This window comes from Bubalus bubalis, chromosome 1 (assembly GCF_019923935.1).
Source record: "Bubalus bubalis isolate 160015118507 breed Murrah chromosome 1, NDDB_SH_1, whole genome shotgun sequence".
Lineage (NCBI taxonomy): Eukaryota > Metazoa > Chordata > Mammalia > Artiodactyla > Bovidae > Bubalus > Bubalus bubalis.
This window is the reverse complement of record NC_059157.1, coordinates 27,367,642-27,391,145: the sequence shown is the minus strand read 5'-3', so window position 1 is coordinate 27,391,145 and position 23,504 is coordinate 27,367,642. Positions and strand designations below refer to the sequence as shown.

At 36.4% G+C, this 23,504-nt stretch overlaps 1 non-coding gene across 1 annotated transcript; it reads right to left on the bottom strand.

The window, feature by feature from the left end:
• Positions 1–19,225: 19,225 nt before the first annotated feature.
• Positions 19,226–19,297, bottom strand: TRNAC-ACA. The gene has a single exon. It is a non-coding gene; the product is annotated as a tRNA-Cys (tRNA).
• Positions 19,298–23,504: the final 4,207 nt, after the last annotated feature.

The window sequence follows — 23,504 nt, the reverse complement described above, 5'->3', positions numbered from 1 at the left end:
TTAAACCAAAGTGTAATCAATTTAACAAGCACAGACTTTTAAGAAATCATTCTCCTGTTTTGGGGGTATTAGGTTAGTTCCTTTTTTTTTTTTTTTTTTACATTTTATGAATATAGATGCAACAAACCATCTTGAATGTGTCTTTTTGTGGCCTGTGTTTTAACTGAGGGTCAATATCTAGAAATGGATGATAGAGTAGATACAGACTTAGCTGTATATGAAACAGTCAGTTCTTAGGAGTCATTATACCATGTGAAACTTTAATCAGGAAGGTGTAAGAGTTACTGTGGCCCTGCATCCTCACAAACTTTTAGGTTTTGGACTTTTACATTTTAGTCATACTAGTGCATAGGAAATAAGAAACCTACAGGTTTTCTGATTAGAAGTTATTAGAGCAGCTCCTGGGTTAGCATGGTCAACAGGTAGTATTTCATGGACCTATATTGTACTACACAGGCTTCCCTGGAGGCTCAGTGGGTAAAAGAATTTGCCTGCAATGCAGGAGACCAGGTCCTATCCATGGGTTGGAAAGATCCCCTGGAAAAGGAAATGGCAGCCCATTCCAGTATTCTTGCCTAAAGAATCCCATGGACAGAGGATTTCTATGGGCTACAGGATGTGGGGTTGAAAGAGTTGGACATGACTTAGCAACTGAACCACCGCCACATTATACTATACCGTTTATAAACTAAAGTTATTGTTGCACTTTAAAAATATATTATAAACACTTCATGACTATTTAAAATTCAAAGTATCATTTAAAAATTAGCACATAAAGAAATTTTGAGGAAGATATTCACCAACAAAAGTATAACAATAGTTCTAAAAAGTGTAGTAGAATTCTATCTTGATTTTGAGGAAATTTCCATGAAGTATGGCTTTGATAGGGCTCAACTATGGAATAATTCTGAATTATACACAATTAGTCTTTTGCAATGGAACATGCAAAATAAGCCAGCATCAGAGAATCCAGCATTCCGAGCAAAAAAAAAAATATCCTTGGTCCAGGAGAAGTTCTTGATGGACATCAAGAATGAAGCAGGGAAAGATTATCTAGCATCCTGAACTTGGGTATAGATCTAAGGTGCTGAATTCAGAAGATCAAGTGAACCACGAACATGGGACCAGATGTGAGCAGTTGGCTAATACTGGTTCTGCATAACTCAATCCCCCCACCCCCCACCGCCCCAAGAATAAGTACAGGGAAAATAAATCAACTTTGCAGACTTTGCCAATATTATAGAACAAAATAAAGTTCTATTTCTTTTAAGGCTCAGCTAAATGATTATATTTAAAATATATTTACTATAAAAGGAGAAGGAGGAGGAGGGTGGGAGAGGGAGGAGGGGAGGAGGGATGAGAAAGAATTTGAAACCATCTGCTGTGAATTTCAAAACCTGCAAAAAGACAAACTTTCTAAGTAACACGGGCTTCCCTGGTGGCTCAGAAGGTAAAGAGTCTGCCTGCAATGTGGGAGACCTGGGTTTGATCCCTGGGTTGGGAAGATCCCTTGGAGAAGGAAATGGCAACCCACTCCAGTATTCTTACCTGGAGAATTCCATGGACAGAGGATCCTAGGGGGCAACAGTCCATAGGGTCGCAAAGAGTCAGACACGACTTAGAGACTAAAACATTTGTTCCTATCACTGCTGCATAGTGTGTATAGCCTACTAATTTTTAGTAGGAAACTGGAGCAGCAGTTAACCACCTTTGGAATGGATCTCTTCTTCTTTTCTTTTTTTTTTCTCCCCGGAAGCTAACTCTATCACCCTTAACTTACAAAGTAGCTTTACTATGCCTAAAAATCTAAAGCGTTTTGCCTGGGGCTGAAAGCTCACTTCCAAGAGACAGAAAAAGACCACGTCTCAGTAATTCCTGAGTTTAAATCATATTTAAAACTATTGTTCTTTTGCAGACAGCAGGAGTTGAAAAGTGAGAAAATTGTATTTGCAAAATAATAAATACAATATATTCAAAAGACTCATTTTATAAATACTCATCCAATTTGTTGATTCTTTAAACAACCATTTTAAGAGTGTCATTTTAATAACCGACCTCAAAAGTTTTATTCCTTAGAATTATATTACCAGATTCTCAAAAAAAATAATTTTATAATAATAAATCACAATTGGCAGTATTGCTTCCTCTTAATTCCTCTCTCTCTCTCTCAGATGGACACATAAACTCATCCAGACTCACAAATATAGGAATGAAGCACTAGAATAGATTATATGGTATTTTCTAAGTATAGTACTTAAAACTTATTCAAATATGAAATATTTCATATTCAAATATGAAAATATGGTATGTAACCTTCCATATTATATTTCTTAGGAATTACCTAATGCAAAGTTGTTGCTAAGCAGCAGTTGGGATGTATAATAGGTTGACATGGTTTTCAATGTCATGTATACCACTGGTGGCAAAAGGATGCAGCATTTTAAATCCAATCCCCATACACCAAAGCATTCAGAAGAAAGAGCTTCCTTTTCCTTAATCATCAAAGGAAAATCCTAAGCATTAGTCTGATTGGAACAACTGAGTTCATATATGCACTCTGGAACCAACTGTTGGGCACAAGGAGTTGTGTTATACTGAGGAATTAGGCCATCAGTGGCCCTCATGGCTGTTGCTCAAAGGACAGGGGTAGAAGTGATGCAGAGAAGACAAAAAATTGACATCTAATTACAGAACTTACATATACTCTTTAATTCTATTAATTACTCCACAAACAAAGGTTTATTGAGTCTCTAATGACTTGGAGGCACGGGTAAGGCAGAGACTGAGAGAAAAACAAAGAAATATGACAGAGCCCTTATCTTTCGCAAAACTAAAATCCAGTTTGATTTTAATCACAAAAACATGCAAAAAGATGGGAATACAGCAAGCTCTAAACTCTTAGGCATTGTCTTAGAGCAATGAGAGTTCAAAGAAAAGAAGGCTGGAGCAAGCGTACCACGCATGCTCCTTAAAAGATACTGGGGCAATTCATAATATATAAAATGGAAACACGTGGCTGAAAAAATAATGTGAGTCTTTTAAAATTTTTATTGTTTTCCAACTTTTTATCTTGAAATAATTATACATTCACAGGAAGTTACAAAAAATGAAGAGGGAGGTCTCGTTACCCTTTGCCTGACGGTAACACCTATAGTATGACAGCCAAACCAGGGAATTGACACTGGCCAATGCACAGAGCTTATTCAGATTTCACTGGTTTTATATGCGCTCATTTGCATGTGTACGTGTGTGTGAAATGCAGACTTGTGTACCCTCTACCACAGTCAATTCAGAGCACAGCTCTATCAGCCCAAAGCTCCCTCATGCTGCCCATTTACTGTTCTCTTTCTGTTCAGCTTTTAGAATTCTTTATATATTCTATTCATAGTTATAATTCTTTTGATGCAACAGTAGTTTGTAAATAGTTTCTCCCAGTCTGTGGCTTGTGTTTTCTTCCTCTTAATTGGGTATGAGTGTGTCTTTTAAATCAGGTTAGTAATTTTTTAAACTTTGCTAGAATCTTTATTTAGGACATTTTAATCCGGCCATTATATTCATATACCTATATAACGAGATATCTCAAGTTACATTCACTGAATGTCAACACTTACTACTTGTGAGTGGTAAGTTCTGGAATAATGTGTTGCTTTCCTAATGTTTGTATATTATCTGAATTTTGTAATGGGCATGTATAATTTTTTAAAAAAACAAAGTGATTGAAAAAAAATGTGTGATTTTTATGAGAATAGAGAAGATGGGAGGTAATTTTAGGCAGGAGACAAACATTCTTGACATAGACACAGAAGTGGGAAACAGGAAAGAAAGAAACAAAGAAAGGAAAAGAGAGGACTGACCCAAAGAGTGGGTAGAGGTAGGTGAGCCATAGGGACCATGAGAGACCACAAAAACTTTAGATTATATGATAGATGTAAACAGTGATGATGCTAATAAAAATCAGTTCAGTTCAGTCGCTCAGTCGTGTCCAACTCTTTGTGACCCCATGGACTGCAGCCTGCCAGGCCTCCCTGTCCATCACCAACTCCGGGAGTTTACCCTAACTCATCTCCATTGAGTCGGTGATGCCATCCAACCATCTCACCCTCTGTCATCCCCTTCTCCTCCCACTAATAAAAATAAGAATTAATTTCCAAGGTGTCAATCAAATAATCGGATGATTTGATTTAATGGAAGATGAAGAAATTGGAAATAGTCATATATTGTAAAGTTGTTTTTACCTGTGGCGGATTCATTTTGATATTTGGCAAAACTAATACAATTATGTAAAGTTTAAAAATAAAATAAAATTAAAAAAAAAAAGAAAAAAATATATTCACTCCAAAATGCTGAAATTACATATATTAAATTCTCTGTACACATTTAGCCTTTATTGATCTGGATAGTAAAATTTTAAGCTACATTCTGAGCATAATGATTAAGTATGTAAGCAAAGCTGTAAAATACATTTGTTTCCATGAAACCAAAACATATATATTCTCTTTTCCTCTAAGATGCTTATAGGTTACACTTGTGCTAATTGTGTGTCATAGAGCCTTTCACAACAATTTTTTTTGGCATGACATGTTTTAATTAAAGAGTCATATTTCAGTTTAGGAGGTTACCTAAATAATAACACATTTCAACAGTGACAATGCCAATTTCAGAATTTCTGTCATATATGCTGAAATTGGAGTAGTAAAAACTGGCTTGCATTGATTTCAACAAAATGTTTTTCAAAGAAGAAAATTATCTACAATATTTGACTTGTAGAATCAATAATTTTAGAAGAAGCTCACAAATTATGCAGTTCTATGTTCTCATTAAGATTAGAAAATTAAGGCACAGAGAAGATGTGATTTATCTGAAACTGTAATGTTTACCTAGAATCTAACCTCAAGTTTTAACTCCAAATCCAGCATCTTTTCCACTGTATTGTTCTGTGTGTTAGATATAAAAGCTGATTCTAGTGAAATTCACTGAAATAAGAATCCATACATGACACCTCGCTCTTCATTGGTAGAAATTCCCTCATGACTTATTCATATGTTCTGTGTATAATTCCATTGAGCTACAAAGAATATGAATTTTTCTTAGAAGCTGAGACCAACTGTTAGCAAGAGTGTTAGAATTCAGAATGCAGGACTGAAATAGCTTATTAGAAGACCACATATCATGAGGAGTTACTGACATTTCTTCCTCAAACACCAGGACTCAGGCCTGAAGCATTTCTAAAACTTGCCAGGGAAAATGCAAGCTCAAAATCCAACCAGTTTTGGCGCATGTAACTCTACAAAGAGTGGCACAGTCGTTCATTAACAATAAATGAAGTAGTAAAAAAGACAAAAATGCCTTTCCACAGACACCCAGCTTTAATCTTTTTAATAATACACTCAATAGTTAAATTGCTGTCCATGATGTCTTACTAATTCTATTCTATCATTTACATTACTTCAGAAGAATGTGAGATACACACACACACACACATACACACATATAGTAGGAACTGCTTTAACATAGAAAGGGAATCTGGGACCATATATTTTCAGAAAATGCTCTCTATAATCCTCCAGATTGGTGAAACACAGATGCATCCCATATATGATTCTTAGTATAACAGCACTTACTTCCATGATTTATTTGCAGTATATGTGTCAGTCACTCAGTCATGTCCAACTCTTCGCTACCCCATGGGCTGTAGCCTGCCAGGCTCCTTGGTCCATGGGATTCTCCAGGCAAGAATACTGGAGTGGGTTGCCAGTCCCTTCTCCAGGGGATCTTTCTGACCGAGATGGGACCTGGGTCTCCTGCATTGCTGGTGACTTCTTTACCACCTGAGCCACCAGGGAATCCCTATTTGCAGTATAGTTGGCTTATAATTCAGTTTTACCATAACAACACTTAAAGATAAACTAAGAACACATTATTGTCCATTATAGAGGTGGAAGCATCATCTGAGTCTTAAGGAGATAGACTAACGCAGGATATTACAGCTAGAAAGTTGAGGTCATAGCCATGGAATTCAACTGCTTTTACTTAAGCAGTCAAATACTCTTTCCACTATTTTTTCTTCTCACAACAGCCAATGTTTATGTAGTTATTTGTATTTTAAGTCTTAGCAACTTTTGTAAATTTAGAGAAAAATATTAGATTGAGTTCTGTGTTAATTTTTTTCTCTCATTACTGCAAGTGTGTAACTACTCATTTAGGATAAATTAAAACACAAAAGGCAAATTCAATGACATGAGAGTTAAATAATATGTGTAAAATTAACCCATATGATGACTTTCCTAGTTATGGTTTATATTTTCCCCTCTTAAATTCATCCAAACTCATTTTGCACTTGGTTCTTAACTATTAAAAAAAAAAAAAAGCGAACTATTGTATTATTCAAGGCAATTTTTCCCTCTCATTAATAATTTCAAATACTCCTTACATAAAATTTTCTGACTAGTCCAAGAAAAATAAAGATGAAAAGTTTTGCCTAGTCAATAACAGAAAGTGAAGAAAATCAATCTAGAAAGTGTGTGTGCTATAGATAGACAGATATACATGTTTATGTGCAATTCAACTTGAAATAGTTTTAAATTTAAATTTATTTAATTGTAATGGTCTAGGCCCACATTATTTATAGTTTTGCACAAACATTAAGGCATTTCTGTAATCAATATATGTTGAAAGTAGATTTAAGTCTGGAGTTCTGCTTCATATTATTTATAAGATATTGGAGTTTAGGTATGTGGAGTGTGGTGGTTAGAGGCACATTATATTCACAATTAAACTTAAAATAGTGCAAGTATATTAAGTGGTCTAAGACACAAAACATGTTTATAATCTATTTAACAGAATATCACTATCAATCTCTAAAAATCCTAAAAAAGTTTTAAATGCAATTACATAGGTAAATCTACTTTTTCTAATATTAATTCTTCCTAAGTGAATCTTTAAAGGTATAAAGTATGTAACTAGTTTGGTAAGACATCAGAAACAATGTATTTATAAGGATTTTATTTGATATAAATATTACTAGTGAAATTCTAGTTATCAAAAAGAAACACTAGCCAGACATAAACATAAACTCTGGCTTATTTCCATTTTTATATTATATACTTATAGGAAAGAAGACCATTAAAAAGTATTTAAAATAAATGAATAATTGGGTTTCACTATTTTAGTAGTATTTATTCTAAGTTGTGGAGAAGGAAATGGCAACCCACTCCAGTATTCTTCCTGGAGAATCCCACAGACAGAGGTACCTGGTGGGCTACAGTCCATGGGGTCACAAGAGTCGGACACAACTTAGCGACTAAACCACCACCACCATTCTAAGTTGAATATTTGAACCATTTTTTGAGTTGAACTGATGTATACATTGACTAGTGACTGTTTCAAATTGATTCAGATAAAATTATGGCTTGCATTTTCATTTAGGAAACTTGAGAAACCACATGTAAAGAATCTAGAGGATAATGCTTTTAACAGTTTTGCTTGAAAGTGAATTTATCTTCTGGGAAAATATTCATATCTCATAAATGTAGGCAAGACAAGATAACACACAGTAAATCTGGATCTGTTAACTATAATTCTCCTTCAATTGCAAAGTAGACAAATATTTATAGGGAAAAAAATACGCTTGGCTCAATAAGATTGTGAAACTAAAATATCTTATTGAAAAGCTTCAATTGAAGAGAAACTGATTGCTTTTGTGGTACTTCTACTAGTGAGAAAGAATAGAAATGTTTATTTTATCCTTTGTATCCTTTCTATAAAACCATCTAGGTTTCCTTTAGAACAAGTGATGCAGAGAAATCTTGGAGTATGACAGTATCTTTAAAGGTCAGTGCGTCCAACCTCTTTCCTAAAGTGGGGGAGGTCTGCAATACACCAGACAAAGGTCTCTTCTTTTGTTATATTTAACAATGCTATAATTTTCTTCCTATGCCTCTCATTCTTCATGATCATCATGTCCATTTCTCTCAGCAGTCCAGAGCTCTTAGTTACCATTTTCCAGATAATCATCATCTAATCTCCCAGAATGGCACACAAAAAACTGAACAAAGTATTTAAAATATGTTCACATCACTGCACAGCACAGTAATGCCACCCTAAATAAGAGTATTTTTTTTTGACATGGAATTATAATTGGATTACTCTTTTATAGGCATGCCTCTGGCATCACATGAGTTTACCTTTTGTTAACCTCTTGAACCCTGTACTTGTATAGTTAAATTTAGATGGAAATACAGGATTTTCTATTTATTTTAATTCAAGGTCATTTTGTCTGTATATCAAATAAAAATTTTATAACCATCCATCCTGTCTTTTTCTTATCTAGATTGTATTAGACAAGATCAAAAAGGACAAATAACTGGAAATTTTGCTCTAGATTGACATTAATCCTATAGCCAACACACTTAGTCTTAATTAACCTGTTTTCCTGTCTAAGGGCTTCCTTGGTAGCTCAGCAGTAAAAGAATCTGCCTGCAATGCAGGAGCCCCAGGAGCTGCAAGTTCAGTCCCTGGGTTAGCAAGACCCCCTGGAGGAGGAAATGGCAGCCCACTCCAGTATTCTTGTCTGGGGGATCCCATGGACAAAGGAACCTGGCAGGCTACAGTCCACAGGGTTGCAAAGAGTCAGAAACGACTGAAGAGACTTAGCACATGACTGTCTAAACTACATCTTCGATCAAAAAGTAATTCATTAATTCACTCAACACATTTATTGTGGACCTGCTCTCTGCCAAGAAGTCATATTTGTCTTTTGCAGCAATATGAAAAAAACAGATTAATCACTTGTGGAGTTTTATTAATGAACAAATTAAAGCCTTATCAAGTACAATATATATCTGTAACATTTATCTTGTGTACTAGTTTGCTAATCCTACTGAAAGAGAACGGTTAGTTTAATATGACATATTCTTATTCAATTCTTTCTTCCATAAAATTCTCAGTTCAATTACATGTTCTTGACTTTAAAACACCCTGTTCAAACAACACAAGAGAAGACTCTACACATGAACATCACCAGATGGTCAATACCAAAATCAGATTGATTATATTCTTTGCAGCCAAAGATAGAGAAGCTTTATACAGTCAGCAAAAACAAGACTGGGAGCTGACTGTGGCTCAGATCATGAACTCCTTATTGCCAAATTCAGACTGAAATTGAAAAAAGTGGGGAAAATCACTAGATCATTGAGGTGTGACCTAAATCAAATCCCTTATGATTATACAGTGGAAGTGACAAATAGATTCACGGGATTAGATATGATAGACAGAGTGCCTGAAGAACTATGGACAGATGTTCATGACATTGTACAGGAGGCAGGGATCAAGACCATCTCTAAGAAAAAGAAATTCAAAAAGGCAAAATAGTTGTCTGAGGAAGCCTTACAAATAGCTGTGAAGAGAAGAGAAGCGAAAAGCAAAGGAGAATAGGGAAGACATACCCATTTGAATGCACAGTTTAAAGAACAGCAAGGAGAGATAAGAAAGCCTTTCTCAGTGATCAATGCAAAGAAATAGAGGAAAACAACAGAATGGGAAAGACTAAAGATCTCTTCAAGAAAATGAAAGATACCAAGGGAACATTTTGTGCAAAGATGGGCTCAATAAAGGACAGAAATGGTATAGACCTAACAGAAGCAGAAGATATTAAGAAGAGGTGGCAAGAATACACAGAAGAACTCTGCAAAAAAGACCTTAACTCAGATAACCACGATGGTGTGTGGTCACTCACATAAAGCCAGACATCCTGGAATGCAAAGTCAAGTGGGCCTTAGGAAGCATCACAACAAACAAGGCTAGTGGAGGTGATGGAATTCCAGTTGAACTATTTGAAATCCTAAAAGATGATGCTCTGAAAGTGCTGCACTCAATATGCCAGCAAATTTGGAGAGCTCAGCAGTGGCCACAGGACTGGAAAAGGTCAGTTTTCATTCCAATCCCAAAGAAAGGCAATGCCAAAGAATGCGCAAACTACTGCACAATTGCACTCATCTCACATGCTAGCAAAGCAGTGCTCAAAGTTATCCAAGCCAGGCTTCAACAGTATGTGAACTGTGAACTTCCAGATGTTCAAGCTGGATTTAGAAAAGGCAGCGGACTCAGACATCTAATTGCAAACATCCATTGGATCATCAAAAAGCAAAAGAGTTACAGAAAAACATCTACTTCTGCTTTATTGACAATGCCAAAGCCTTTGACTGTGTGGATAACAACAAATTCTGTGGACAATTCTACAAGAGATGGGAATACCAGACCACCATTCTTGCCTTCTGAGAATCTGTATGCAGGACAAGAAGCAACAGTTAGAACTGGACATGGAACAACAGACTGGTTCCAAATAGGCAAAGGAGTTCATCAAGTCTGTATATTGTCACCCTGCTTATTTAACTTATATGAAGAGTACATCACGTGAAATGCGAGGCTGGATGGAGCACAAACTGGAATCAAGAATGCTGGCAGAAATATCAATAACCTCAGATATGCAGGTGGCACCATCCTTAGGGCAGAAAGCAAAGAAGAACTAAAGAGCCTCTTGATGAAAGTGAAAGAGGAGAGTGTAAAAGTTCGTTTAAAACTCAACATTCAGAAAACTAAGATATGGCACTTGGTTCCATCACTTCATGGCAAATAGATGGGGAAACAATTGAAACAGTGACAGACTTTGTTTTTTTGGGCTCCAATATCACTGCAGATGGTGATTGCAGCCATGAAATTAAAAGACGCCTGCTCCCAGGATGAAAAGCTATGACCAACCTAGACAGAGTATTAAAAGGCATAGACGTTACTTTTCCAACAAAGGTCCATCTAGTCAAAGCTATGGTTTTTCCAGTAGTCATGTATGGATGTGAGAGTTGGACTATAAAGAAAGCTGAGCACCAAAGAATTGATGCTTTTGAACTGTGGTGTTGAAGAAGACCCTTGAGAGTCCCTTGGACTGCAAGGAGATTGAACCAGTCCATCCTAAAGGAGATCAGTCCTGGGTGTTCACTGGAAGGACTGATGCTGAAGTTGAAACTCCAACACTTTGGCCACCTAATGGGAAGAACTGACTCATTTGAAAAGACCCTGATACTGGGAAAGATTAAAGATGGGAGGAGAAGGGGACAACAAAGGATGAGTTGGTTGGATGGCATCACCGACTCAATAGACATGAGTTTGAGCAAGCTCTGGGAGTTGGTGATGGACAGGGAAGCCTGCTGTGCTTCAGTCCATGGGGTCACAAAGAGTCACACATGACTAAGTTGACTGAATTGAACTGAACTGACTTGGCTTTAAAATATCAATGTAGTTTTCACCAGTATATACCTTCTTGGTTTGAATATTTGAACATCTCTCATCCCACATATAACAATTACTGTTATTCCTCCTTGGTGGTCCTGCAAAATAAAAATTAATTGTGCAGATTGATACTGCTACGCCACAATAATTCAGTCTGCCACTTCCACTGCAAAACTCTATACTGAAATTAATTCTTATGTTTCCCTAGTCACTTCACTCTTATTTTTCAGAGTTGTTATTTCAAATCCTCTTGTCACTTCAAACTTCATGTATATACAGGCTCCTTTCTCTCTCAGCTCCTATTTCTTGGAGAAAATAGAAGCCATAAGCCATGAACTCATTGGTACAAACCTATACAATTTCCTGAATGTCTTCCCTTCCAGGAGACCCTGTTCTACTTTACTCTTTGTTTTTCATATATGTTCAGTATTTTTCTCTATGTTAATTTCTTTCTTAAATGAGCTCCTATCTATGCTAATTTTTCCCTTTTGAAACAACTCCTGTCTTTTTCTCTTTCACCCTCACACCAGAGTTTTTTTCACTTGTTCAGTCTCTAAGGCCTTTCTGACTCTTTGCAACCCCATGGACTGTAACACGTCAAGCTTCCCTGTCCTTCATTGTCTCCTGGAGTTTGCTCAAATTCATGTCCATTGAGTTTTTTATTAGCTCTTTATACTAATTCTCCTTAACTCAGTCTGTCTTCTGCCCGTGACTCCTCGAAGCAACAGCACTATGACTGCTAAAGACCTCCTTGCTATTATATCCAGTAACTGTTTCACCCTCTTTTCTACAAATAGCTAATTTCTTCATCTAACGATACGATCTCTTTGAAACATTCTCTCCCTTTCTTATACAAGCCACTGTGCACTTTTAGTTTTCCTCCTAAACATCTCACCCCTTCTTTCCAGTCAGCTTTGCTGGTGTCCCTTCCTGAAACCAAACTGTAAATGAACGAGGATCTTAAGGTCCACCTCCCTGAGCTAGCTAACACAGAAACATTCCAGAGAAAATATTTACATCACCAGGGAATATGCCTCCCCTGGAGATCCAAGTATTATAGCTAACTGTCAGATGGATGTTTCCATACGGGTACAACACAGAAAACTTCAGCACAACAGTCTCAATACTGAGTTCATTATCTAGAATGGGTCCAGACAAAAAGACAATAAACTTAGTGTTTGCCGAATTTTAAAGAAAATTTCTCTTTACTTGTCCTCATTCTAATATCATTAAGACATCTGACCTCATTATCAGAACATTCTCAGGAAATGAACTTATATTAGCAAATTATACTTTGGAAGGAATTTAAATCAGTCTTATATCTTTCCAAAGGTGATCATTTTTAAGCCATTTCTACTGTTACTTGAGAGTCAAAATCTTTTTTGCAAAGAGTCCTTCCAGTGTTCATGAAATTACATTACATTCCCTCTGTGTCATTTTATAAATAAATAGTGAAGAGACTTTGGACCCCTAAGGGACTAAATTCAATCAGTGCAGGTCTGTAATTCCAGTATCTCAAAGTTCTGTAAATCACAAATATCTTAAAGAATTTGTTGCAGATTATGACAACAAAACCTATTCCAATCTGACACTAAGCTATTCTTGGTCTTTGTCCCACCCACTGTAAATACTGATACATTTCATTGCAGAACTATTAATGTGTTAAGAGTGTAGGGTATTTCCCCAGACCCTGAGGTATTACTTAATATATTCTATACACCCATTTTCACCTTTCTAAAATCTAAGACATTGATCTCAAGGTTATTAGATCAAGAATTCTGAGCATGTTTATCAAACTTCAGGTTTGCATAATTTATTTATACAAGAAGAAGGTAGATCTCCTTTTTGTTTCATATGAAATTCACTGAAAGAAAGCCATTTTAAAAAGCCATTAAAAAAAGCCATACTTTTAGAGAATAAGTTACCACACACATTTTCAGGATACCTGTTTTATACAGCTGGGTTGACTTTGGTGTCTTACAAGGTCTAACTCCTTTCCCATTTTCCTTGGCCTGTCAATGGTGAATCAGTCAATTAATGCCACTGTGACTCCCTTAGTCTTCAAAAACCTCATAGGTCCTACTACAGTTTAAGACCAGCACTGCATAATCCAAGTGATTTTTGAACAATGATCCCTTATGGTTGCTGGATTAAAAAGCTCAGCTATTTCATAGCTTAGAAATTTCAGGCTCAATGAGGTAAATTGATATAGATGAGGGCTGATCCACTACTCTTGGTGCCCAGCTGAAATAACAAAGCCTTCTGAAAACTTCGCCACCTCTCCAAGTGTGTGGTCTTGCAGGCACCCACACACTTGTCTTCACAGTTGCCACATTTCACTCACTAGAGATATCATTGTAGATCTTGGCCCATGTAACCCACACACACTTCATGCTGCTCTGATGCTCAGCCAGCACTTAGAAATTCTCAGGGCTATACCTTTCTATTTCCCATCACACTACCACCCTCAATCCCATTCTACTTAGGCTTTTATTCAAGGACTTTTGAAACAGTCCTCAAGATGTTCTAGAGAGACTAGCAGTGTGCCCTGCCTAAATGAAATAATCCTGAGTAACTAGAGAGTCTCGGGTGATTTATGAATATTGATAAAAATTCATGCAGATGGTCCTGAAAAGTTTATAAGAACCTTCCAATAATGGCGTTTTTAAGTTTTCATGCTTTAGGGTGGTTTCTTTCAATTTGAAAAAAGGTGTATGTCTGAAATTAAAGCATGCATAATAAAGCTGTGTTTTATGATTATGCTCTAAAAGCAAATGTTCTATGCCTTTCTCCTAAATTTAAATTAATACTCTTTTTAAAGGAAATAAAGGAACTGAATTATGCAACTGCCTTATTTGTTAAGTTGTAAAACTGAAGCACTTTCCAACCTGATAAGAAAATACAAACATACATGCATACACACAAGTCGGACCTTTACCTATAGGGCCTGGACTTGATTTTTATGAATTTGTATAATTCCTTGTCCCCTGAAGGCTTATTGTCTGTAACATGGCAACGAATCCTTGTTATTATTATTGAAGCAGTTTTGCTGCTGCTTCAGGTTTTGTATTTCTTTTGCTTTATTTTACAAGAGGATTAAAATCCTAAACAAAATTTTGCTGCTTAATTAACTGCCAGCTTTGTGTTTTACAAAATCATTTTTTTACAGCGTTAAGAATTAGAATGTAAATATCAGAAACAAAAAAAGCTTCAAATGACTTAGAATTTATAATTAGTGAAATGATCTGTTTTGTAACTCACAATGAATGCCTTAGTTCATAGCTACTTCTTTTTTTTTCTTGCACATACAAAACTTTGCCCTTAAAACTTTTAAGAGACCTAAGCTCAAATACATTTAAAATAAAATCTAGATAGCTTTGCCATCTACAAATACAGTGAATATTCAGTATTTGTGGGCTGCTGGGAGATACTGAATCAGTTGTGCTGAGATTCATTAATTTCCACAATTGGAATCAATTTTTTAGCTCACAAGAGAGTATTTAAAGCAGTTTTAAAGCAAATGAGTAATTGTGAAATGAAATATCACATCATCTTCTCAGCTTGAAACAGATATAAAAATGCAAATTTAATCATTAAAGGTAATCCTATAAATATTTCTAGTTATATCAATCATATAAATTAAAATCAGTTAAACATTCATGATAAGTATATGTATGAACTGAACCCACCTATGGAATAACAATTATACAGGGCCTGCTTTGTGCTGTTGCTGAAAGCAGATTTCATTTTTTCAAAGATGTGCATTTGAAGAAGACTTAATTCAGGAAATCCTAATCAATAGGACAAAATGACACAAATTAACATAAAATCTTCAGAGTATTTGCTCATAATCAGTGAACATCTTACTGAAGTATTTCAGGAACCATAGGATTGAGATGGTAGAAAGATCTGTAAAAAGCTTCAAAGGATATCAAAATCACTTAATAATGACACATAAATTTATATTCATTAAATAAGAAAAGCTCATGTTCATGCTTCTCCCATTGATTAGTTTAGCCACACAGTGTTAAGTAGAAAATAGCTTCTCTTTAAGGTATCTTTCTCTCATAATTGCAGTGATCATCACAAGTCAAGAAAAGAGATGTGGCCACATTTTAAAATTAGCCTAAATTTTAATTTCTCTGAATAACATTGGGATGAATAAAAGTTGTAAAGTTTGAAAACTAAGTAAATATTTTGTTGTTTATCCATAGGCAATCAGAAGGAACAAACATTAATGGCAAATGTAGTCTTTATTTGGAGAAGGCAATGGCCACCCACTCCAGTACTCTTGCCTGGAAAATCCCATGGATGGAGGAGCGTGGTAGGCTACAGTCCATGGGGTCGCAAAGAGTTGGACATGACTGAGCGACTTCACTTGGTCTTGGTAGTCTTTATTGCAAATGAAGATGAGTAGGAAAATTCACAGCAGAGGAGACTATTATAGAAAAATCCTTGGTTATGAGCTTCAGAATGTAAATGTTAAATCTGGGTGTTTTTGCCTTTAAGGCTTGTGGCTAGTTTGGCCATAACAGAATTGGCATTCAATAGGAGACTTTGTAAAAATTAAAAAAAGAAAAAGAAACAAAAATTGATTTAAATTATCACCCCCTAAGTAAGCACTGAAGGTCAATTTCAATAGCTTCAAAAAGCCGGTTTATGAGGTCTCCAAAGATAAACAGAGGAGTTTGTTCATTGGAAGGACTGATGTTGAGGCTGAAACTCCAATACTTTGGCCACCTGATGCCAAGAGCTGACTCATTTGAAAAGACCCTGATGCTGGGAAAGATTGAAGGCAGGAGGAGAAGGGACGACAGAGGATGAGATGGTTGGATGGCATCACTGACTTGATGGACATGAGTTTGGGTAAACTCCAGGAGTTGGTGTTGGACAGGGAGGCCTGGCATGCAGCAGTCCATGGGGTCACAAAGAGTCGGACATGACTGAGCGACTGAACTGAACTGAACTTGCTAGTCAGATTTCCCAGGGTTGCTTAACTTCTCTGGGTCATACCTACCACATCTGTAAAACATAAAGAGCCATGAAGATATTTAATTATATAGAGATTTCCTGAGGCAATGTCTCTAGGTCCCTTTCAATCTGGGGTATATAACATAAGAAGGTCCTAGAAACCAGAATAAAATGACAGTTTGATAAAAGGTGAATAACTGAATGATTATTTCTGATAAAAAGGCAATTAGGATGAGAAAGAACAGGAATTCAGGGAAGGAGCATCTTCAATTAATTAAAGGAGAGTTATTTCTATCAATGTATTAGAAGAGCATGCATCCAAGATAAAAATGAGGTTTGTTGAAACTATGGTTACTTACAAGGATAGTGGGAATAAGGGAGATGAATTAGGAGTTTGGGATTAACATATACACACTGCTGCTGCTGCTGCTGCTGCTAAGTCACTTCAGTCATGTCCGACTCTGTGTGACCCCATAGATGGCAGCCCACCAGGCTCCCCCGTCCCTGGGATTCTCCAGGCAAGAACACTGGAATGGGTTGCCATTTCCTTCTCCAATGCATGCAAGTGAAAAGTGAAAGTGAAGTCGCTCAGTTGTGTCCAACTCTTAGCGACCCCATGGATTGCAGCCTACCAGGCTCCTCCATCCATGGGATTTTCCAGGCAAGAGTACTGGAGTGGGGTGCCATTGCCTTCTCAGATATACACACTACTATCTATAAAATAACTAAGGACCTACTGTATAGCTCATGGAACTATATTCAGTATCTTATAATGACCTATAATGGAAAATTATCTGAAAAATATATACACATAAATGTATAACTGAAGCACCTTGCAGTATACTTTAATACAACATTGTAAATTAGCTATACTTCAATTTTTAAAAATGAACACTTAATATGGTCATAGAATTCAAACAGAAAGCAAGTGAGGTTTGTTGAAATTGGTGCTATTGAGAAGCTATCATGCGTGACTAACAAAGTCTGAAGTGCAAACTCAAAATTCAACCAAATATAAAATAAAATAAGAACACCTTAAGCACAGAAGACTAGATTTCCCAACCTCTGTTGTGACTAGGTTGTGATCAAGAGATAGAATTCTGAATACTGGAATGTGAGTAGCACTCATGTGGCCCCCTTATAAGCCTGGCTCTTCAGAGCATCCTGCATGATCCTGCTGTTCTCTTTATCTGTCCTGTGATGCCTGAAAGCGTAAGTAGTCACAAGGTCCCCATTAGACCAAAAAAATGTATTTATATTGCTTTTTGATATGCATTTTGCTTTTTGATATGGCAGTGTAAAACTCTTTTAAAAATCACTTTTACATGGTTGGTGTTGTTCAGTTGCTAAGTCATGTTCGACTCTTTGCAACCCCATGAGCTGCAGCACACCAGGCTTCTCTGTCCTTCACTATCTCCCAGAGTCTGCTCAAACGCATGTCCATTGAGTCAGCGCTGCCATCCAACCATCTCATCCTCTGTCGTCCCCTTCTCCTGCCTTCAGTCTTTCCCAACATCAGGGTCTTTCCCCATGAGTCAGCTCTTTGCATCAGGTGGCCAAACAATTGGAGCTTCAGCTTCAGCATCATTCCTTCAAGTGTTATTATTATGCCTTTTGACCTTCTTCACTGTTTTTTCCACCCCCGCTAACACATTAATCAATTCTCTGTGTTTATGAGCTTATTTTTTCCTTTAGATTTTAAGATAGATCATAAGGTATCTGTCTTTCTCTGTTTGACTTACTTCACTTAGCAGAATGCCCTCAAGGTCCATCCATGTTGTCACAAATGGAAAAACTTCATTCCTTTTTATGATTGAATAATATTCTATTCTCTCTCTATATATACTATATATTATATAGCATATATACATATATTACATATACCATAATATCTTTATCCATCTATCAATGGACATTTAGTTCTTTCCCTATCTTGGCTATTGTAAATGGTGCTGAAATGAACAGGAGGTGGGTGCAGATATCTTTTCAAGTTAGTGTTTTCATTTTCCTTGGATAGGTACCCAGAAGTGGAATGTCTGAATCATATAGTGGTTCTATTTTTCCTTTTTTGAGGAATCCTCGTACTGTTTTCCATAGTGACTGCACCCATTTACATTCTTGCTGACACTGCACAAGGGTTCTATTTTCTCCACATCATCACCAACATTTGTTATCTCTTTTTGATGAGCTAACATTCCGACAAGTGTGAGGTGATGTCTCATTGTGGTTTTGATTTGCATTTTCCTGATGATTAGTAATGCTGAGCATCTTTTCATGTGCCTGTTGGCCATCTGTATGTCTTCTTTGAAAAATGTCTATTTAGGCCTTCTGCCCAGTTTTGAATCTTTTTTTTTTTTTTTTGCTATTGAGTTATAATGATTTTAAATGTATTTTGGATTTTAACTCCTTTCTAGATCTATGATTTGCAAATATTTTCTCCCATTTGGTAGGTTGCTCTATTTTGTTGATAATTCCTTTACTGTGCAGAAACCTTTCAGTTTAATACCGTCCCACTTGGATTATTAAGAACAAATAATCTCATTTGCCTCTCATGTCTACCATCATCAGTCTTCTAACAAGAGTTTTCTGTAAACTGCAAGGAATTTGAGACAATCCTATCCTTTTGTTGGGAGAGGATGATGTTAGCATCTCTGTGACTCAACATCCAGGTAATCTCCCCTCTCATCTGCTTTGACTTTGGGAGAACACTTACTCAGCAACTGTAATCACATTCCTTTCCCCTTGTTTATTTTGAAGGTACTTCTGATAAGTCATTGTCTTTCAGCATAAGATTCTGTGCATTTAATTCACCAGCTCCATATCCTTATTTTATATGCCATAGTGAAAGTGAAGTTGCTCGGTCGTGTCTGACTCTTTGCAACCCCATGGACCGTAGCCCACCAGGCTTCTCTGTCCATGGGATTTTCCAGGCAAGAGTACTGGAGTGGGGTGCCATTGCCTTCTCCAGGGGATCTTCCCAAGCCAGGGATTGAACCTGGGTCTCCCGCATTGTAGGCAGACGCTTTACCGTCTGAGCCACCAGGGAAGTCCTTTTATATGTTATATCAGGGTCTTATAGTCTGCCCTCCCTACCTGTGCACTCAGAGACTTGTTACTTCGGCCCCTGAATCCTTGATCTACAGTTTTAGTGAAAATGTCCTTAATGTTTGCTGACAAGCCTTACAGGATCTGAATTGCTGACTGGGTACTGTGGCCAGCTGCTGTCCACTAATCATACCTCCACTTCAGCAGACACTGTATCTTGAAATTAGACAATTTGGGGAGCCTGGCGGACTAAGGTCCATGAGGTCGGAAGCGACTGAGCCCAAGCATGAGCACTAATGATTCTGAGCTCATAGCTGTCTTTTCCAGTCATAAATCAGTCTCTTGATTAGCATATTTTTACAGGCTTATTCTCATGTGCCACATCTTTAAATAAACCACTGCAATCACCAAAGTCTGAAGTCCTTCTTAAAACATCATTTTGTGTTTTCCCATCTAATCCATTCACTAGTATGCCTCAGAAAAGATGGCATTTAGAGTAGTGAATCTTATTTTTCATTATTCTAAAGTTAAATAACAGACTTTCCATTAAGCTTGATATTAAAAATGTTACAAGTGGCACCAAGTCCTTTGGAAATAAAAATACTGTTCAGGATGCTAAAACTTAGTTAACAGTTAATTTGATTCATTGAGGAAACCATATATGGCAATGGGTTCATCTCCACTTATATGACTACACGACCAAATCTCCATGGAAAAAATTAGACTGCGTTCAAAATGAAAATATTATCTGAAGCAAGGTATACAGAGAATTCCATGGACAAAGGAGCTCTGCAGGCTGCAGTCCATGTGGTCACAAAGAGTCGGACACAATTGAGTGACTAACACTTTCACTTTCACACAAAAGTCTACTATGTGAGATATATGAGCTGATGCTCAGTAACATCTCCACCCTTAGTCTCTCCCCTGATACCGACCAGAGCATAAGACCTTTCAAACTCAGTTGCCAACAGTGCTCCCATTAGATTTTAGAAATGTGAGTTTAGCATATGAGATCTGAAAGATAAAGGAGAAGAAAAAAATCACTACTTTTGGTAGTATTTTCTGGGACATGAGTAAACATCAGCAGATGGCAGATATGGGAACTTGTCCATGACTTTCAAGCACCCTCCACTGAATTACCCACTTCAGTGTTATAGTTCTAGCAGTTTGGAATTTTCTAAAACAGGCTTTGTAAATTTTTCCCTATCCATCTCAAACAATTTTATAAATTTCTATCACCCTGTATTAAAATTTTTAATACTTTTTCTTTCTACAGAACTCTGGCTGATGTATTTATTAGCATATCATCTTGCATAACCTGCTGTGTAACCTGACTGGTGACTTTGTGTTTCCAGGAAATAGGTCTGTTTTGGGTGAGTGAGGACATTTGGAAAAGTCAGGAGTCAAGGTGTCAGGGCAGCTACAGAATAAACACAGTAGGCAAGAAAAAGAGAGAGGGTCAAGGAGAAATATGTAAGCTCTTACAAAGGGCAAGAGACACTAAAGACAGTGCTGTATAGCAACACTCCAGGTTGGGTCTGATGAGAAAAAAATGACAGGCGTACTTTAAGATCTTTCAGTTGAAGACCACCTACAATACTAAATGATGGAAAAGCCAAATTAGTGAATGGCATTATATACATAGAACAGTTTCTATCCTGTCATAAGAAGCACAATATAGGGTGTGCTATATAACCTGACTTTATAGAATCACTACTCTTTAACTATCTAATATATGACAGAATTATGGCCATTGAAATTGCAATTACATTTTATCAAAATGAACCTACATTTATATTCACTGACCATGTATGTTTAAATACCATTGCTCACCAATCTAAGAAATAATCTTATTAGCTCATTTGAACACCCTAAAACTCTGAAACTTGTGTTTCTCCAGAATAATGGAATAAAAATTTAACATTATATACTATTTGATTATAAAAATCCAATAAAAGACTGTTGAAAGATATCAAATTTATTGTACAATTGTGGCTTTAGACATTCAGGTTTTTACCACATAGAAGGCAGAGTGCTCATCAGTCAGGGTATTCAGCAACAGTTCTGGAAGTGTTACCTCTGAAAAGATAGTTATATATAAATACACACACATCTGCGTGTGTATCTGTGTGTATGAGGGGGCAGGGTGTGGAGAAATTGCCTGGGATAGGGCATGAGGGAATTTTCTGGGAGACAGAAAGTTCTATTTCTTAGGGATATGATATCTATTTGCTGAAACTCATTGAATTACACACTTAAAATTTATGAATTTTGTTTTTCACTATAGGTACATTTTACCAAAAAAAGAAGAAAAAATCCTAAACAAATATTGATTCTAGTTAATAGGCTTGCTTTTGGTGATGGTCTTTATTAACAACTCTGAAACTACTTTCTATGTTCAGGCTCGTGAAATGAATCCATTCACTGTGTATAACGGGAATCACATTTCTCACTGTCACGAAAGGGGACTTGTAAATATGAAGAAGGTGACTTATATACAAATTTACACAATTTGTATATAAACATATAGCAAATATGAATTTATGAATTTTGTGTATAGACACACACATATATGTATATACATAGGTGGATAGATATTTGATAACTACAATAATAAATATAGAGATTATATATACAAATATATTTCCTGGTCCCCTCTCCTCAGAAGGCTGAGACACATGACCTTCCTATTGCCCAAATCTTTATTTATAAATAATACTGTTCATGAAGAGAAATCTGGGCTCCCTGAAGAAATGGCTGATTCCAGGACTGGGGCAAGAACGGTATAGGATGAGTCAGAGACAGTCTATGCTTCTAGAATGTAAGGAAGTTTAGGAAGTTTTCAAAAAATAACAGAGCCCTGTCAAAAGTACACAGATTAAAGACTGTGTCTCAGACTGAATCTGAGACGATTTAAATATTAAAATGAATAATGATATAACCAATTAAATAAAAAATGAATATAAAACTTCATGCTGGTATAAATAAATGAATGAATGAATAATTGCAAAGGTGGGTAAGGTCTTTCTTACAGAAGAATGCCAACTAACAAATAGAGAAGAAGGGATGGATTTTGGAAATTATCAATGTATGTGAACATAGGTGAAAGTTTGATGAGGGACTGAATGTTTACTTGGTATCATCACATAAATTTCTTATTAATCAGAAAGCAAAAAAAAATAGATGATCTAGTGAAGAAACTGCCAGACAGCATATGAAACTCGTGACCAAAGTTAACATGACTAAAACAGAAATAAACTGACATGTGCCTTCTTTATGATTCACTGAGGACGCATTGTTTGGCATTTCTGAACTTACCACCCTAACCCCACTCCTCCTTAAAAACGTGCAAGCTAAAACAAATAATGGGGAAACTGTAGAAAACCAAAATTGAAGAAAATTCTACAAAATAACTGAAATTACTGCCCTTTATTTTTCAAAAATGCCAAGGTTACAGAAGAGAAAGGCTGAAGGACTGCTTCAAATTAGAGGAGGAAAAAAAAAAGACATTACATGAATGCAATGCATTATTCTCAATTAGATGTTGAACTAGTAAATGCTATGCTAAGTCACTTCAGTCGTGTCCGACTCTGTGCCACCCCATAGACGGCAGCCCACCAGGCTTCCCCGTCCCTGGGACTCTCAAGGCAAGAACATTGGAGTGGGTTGCCATTTCCTTCTCCAATGCATGAAAGTGAAAAGTGAAAGTGAAGTCTCTCAGTCGTGTCCGACTCTTAGCGACCCCATGGATTGCAGCCTAACAGGCTCTTCCGTCCATGGGATTTTCCAAGCAAGAGTACTGGAGTGGGGTGCCATTGCCTTCTCTGTGAACTAGTAAAAATTTACTGTAAAATACATTATTGGACCAATTGATGAAATTTTTTTTGTGTGTGTGTGTGTGTTTTTTTTTAATTTTATTTTATTTTTAAACTTTACATAACTGTATTAGTTTTGCCAAATATCAAAATGAATCAATTGATGAAATTTGAATGTAGAGTGGAGAAGATTCAGAAAAACAATACGAGAGAGAAAAAGAACGAGGATAATGCAAACATAGTGAAATATTAAAAGAAACTGGCAAATCTGAATTAAGGGTATATGGGAATTCCTTGACTATTAAATCAACTTTTCGCTAAGTTTGAAATTATATAAAGTAATAGTGTCCATAAAAATGATTCAGAATAATTTAAATACATATTTTAAAAGTC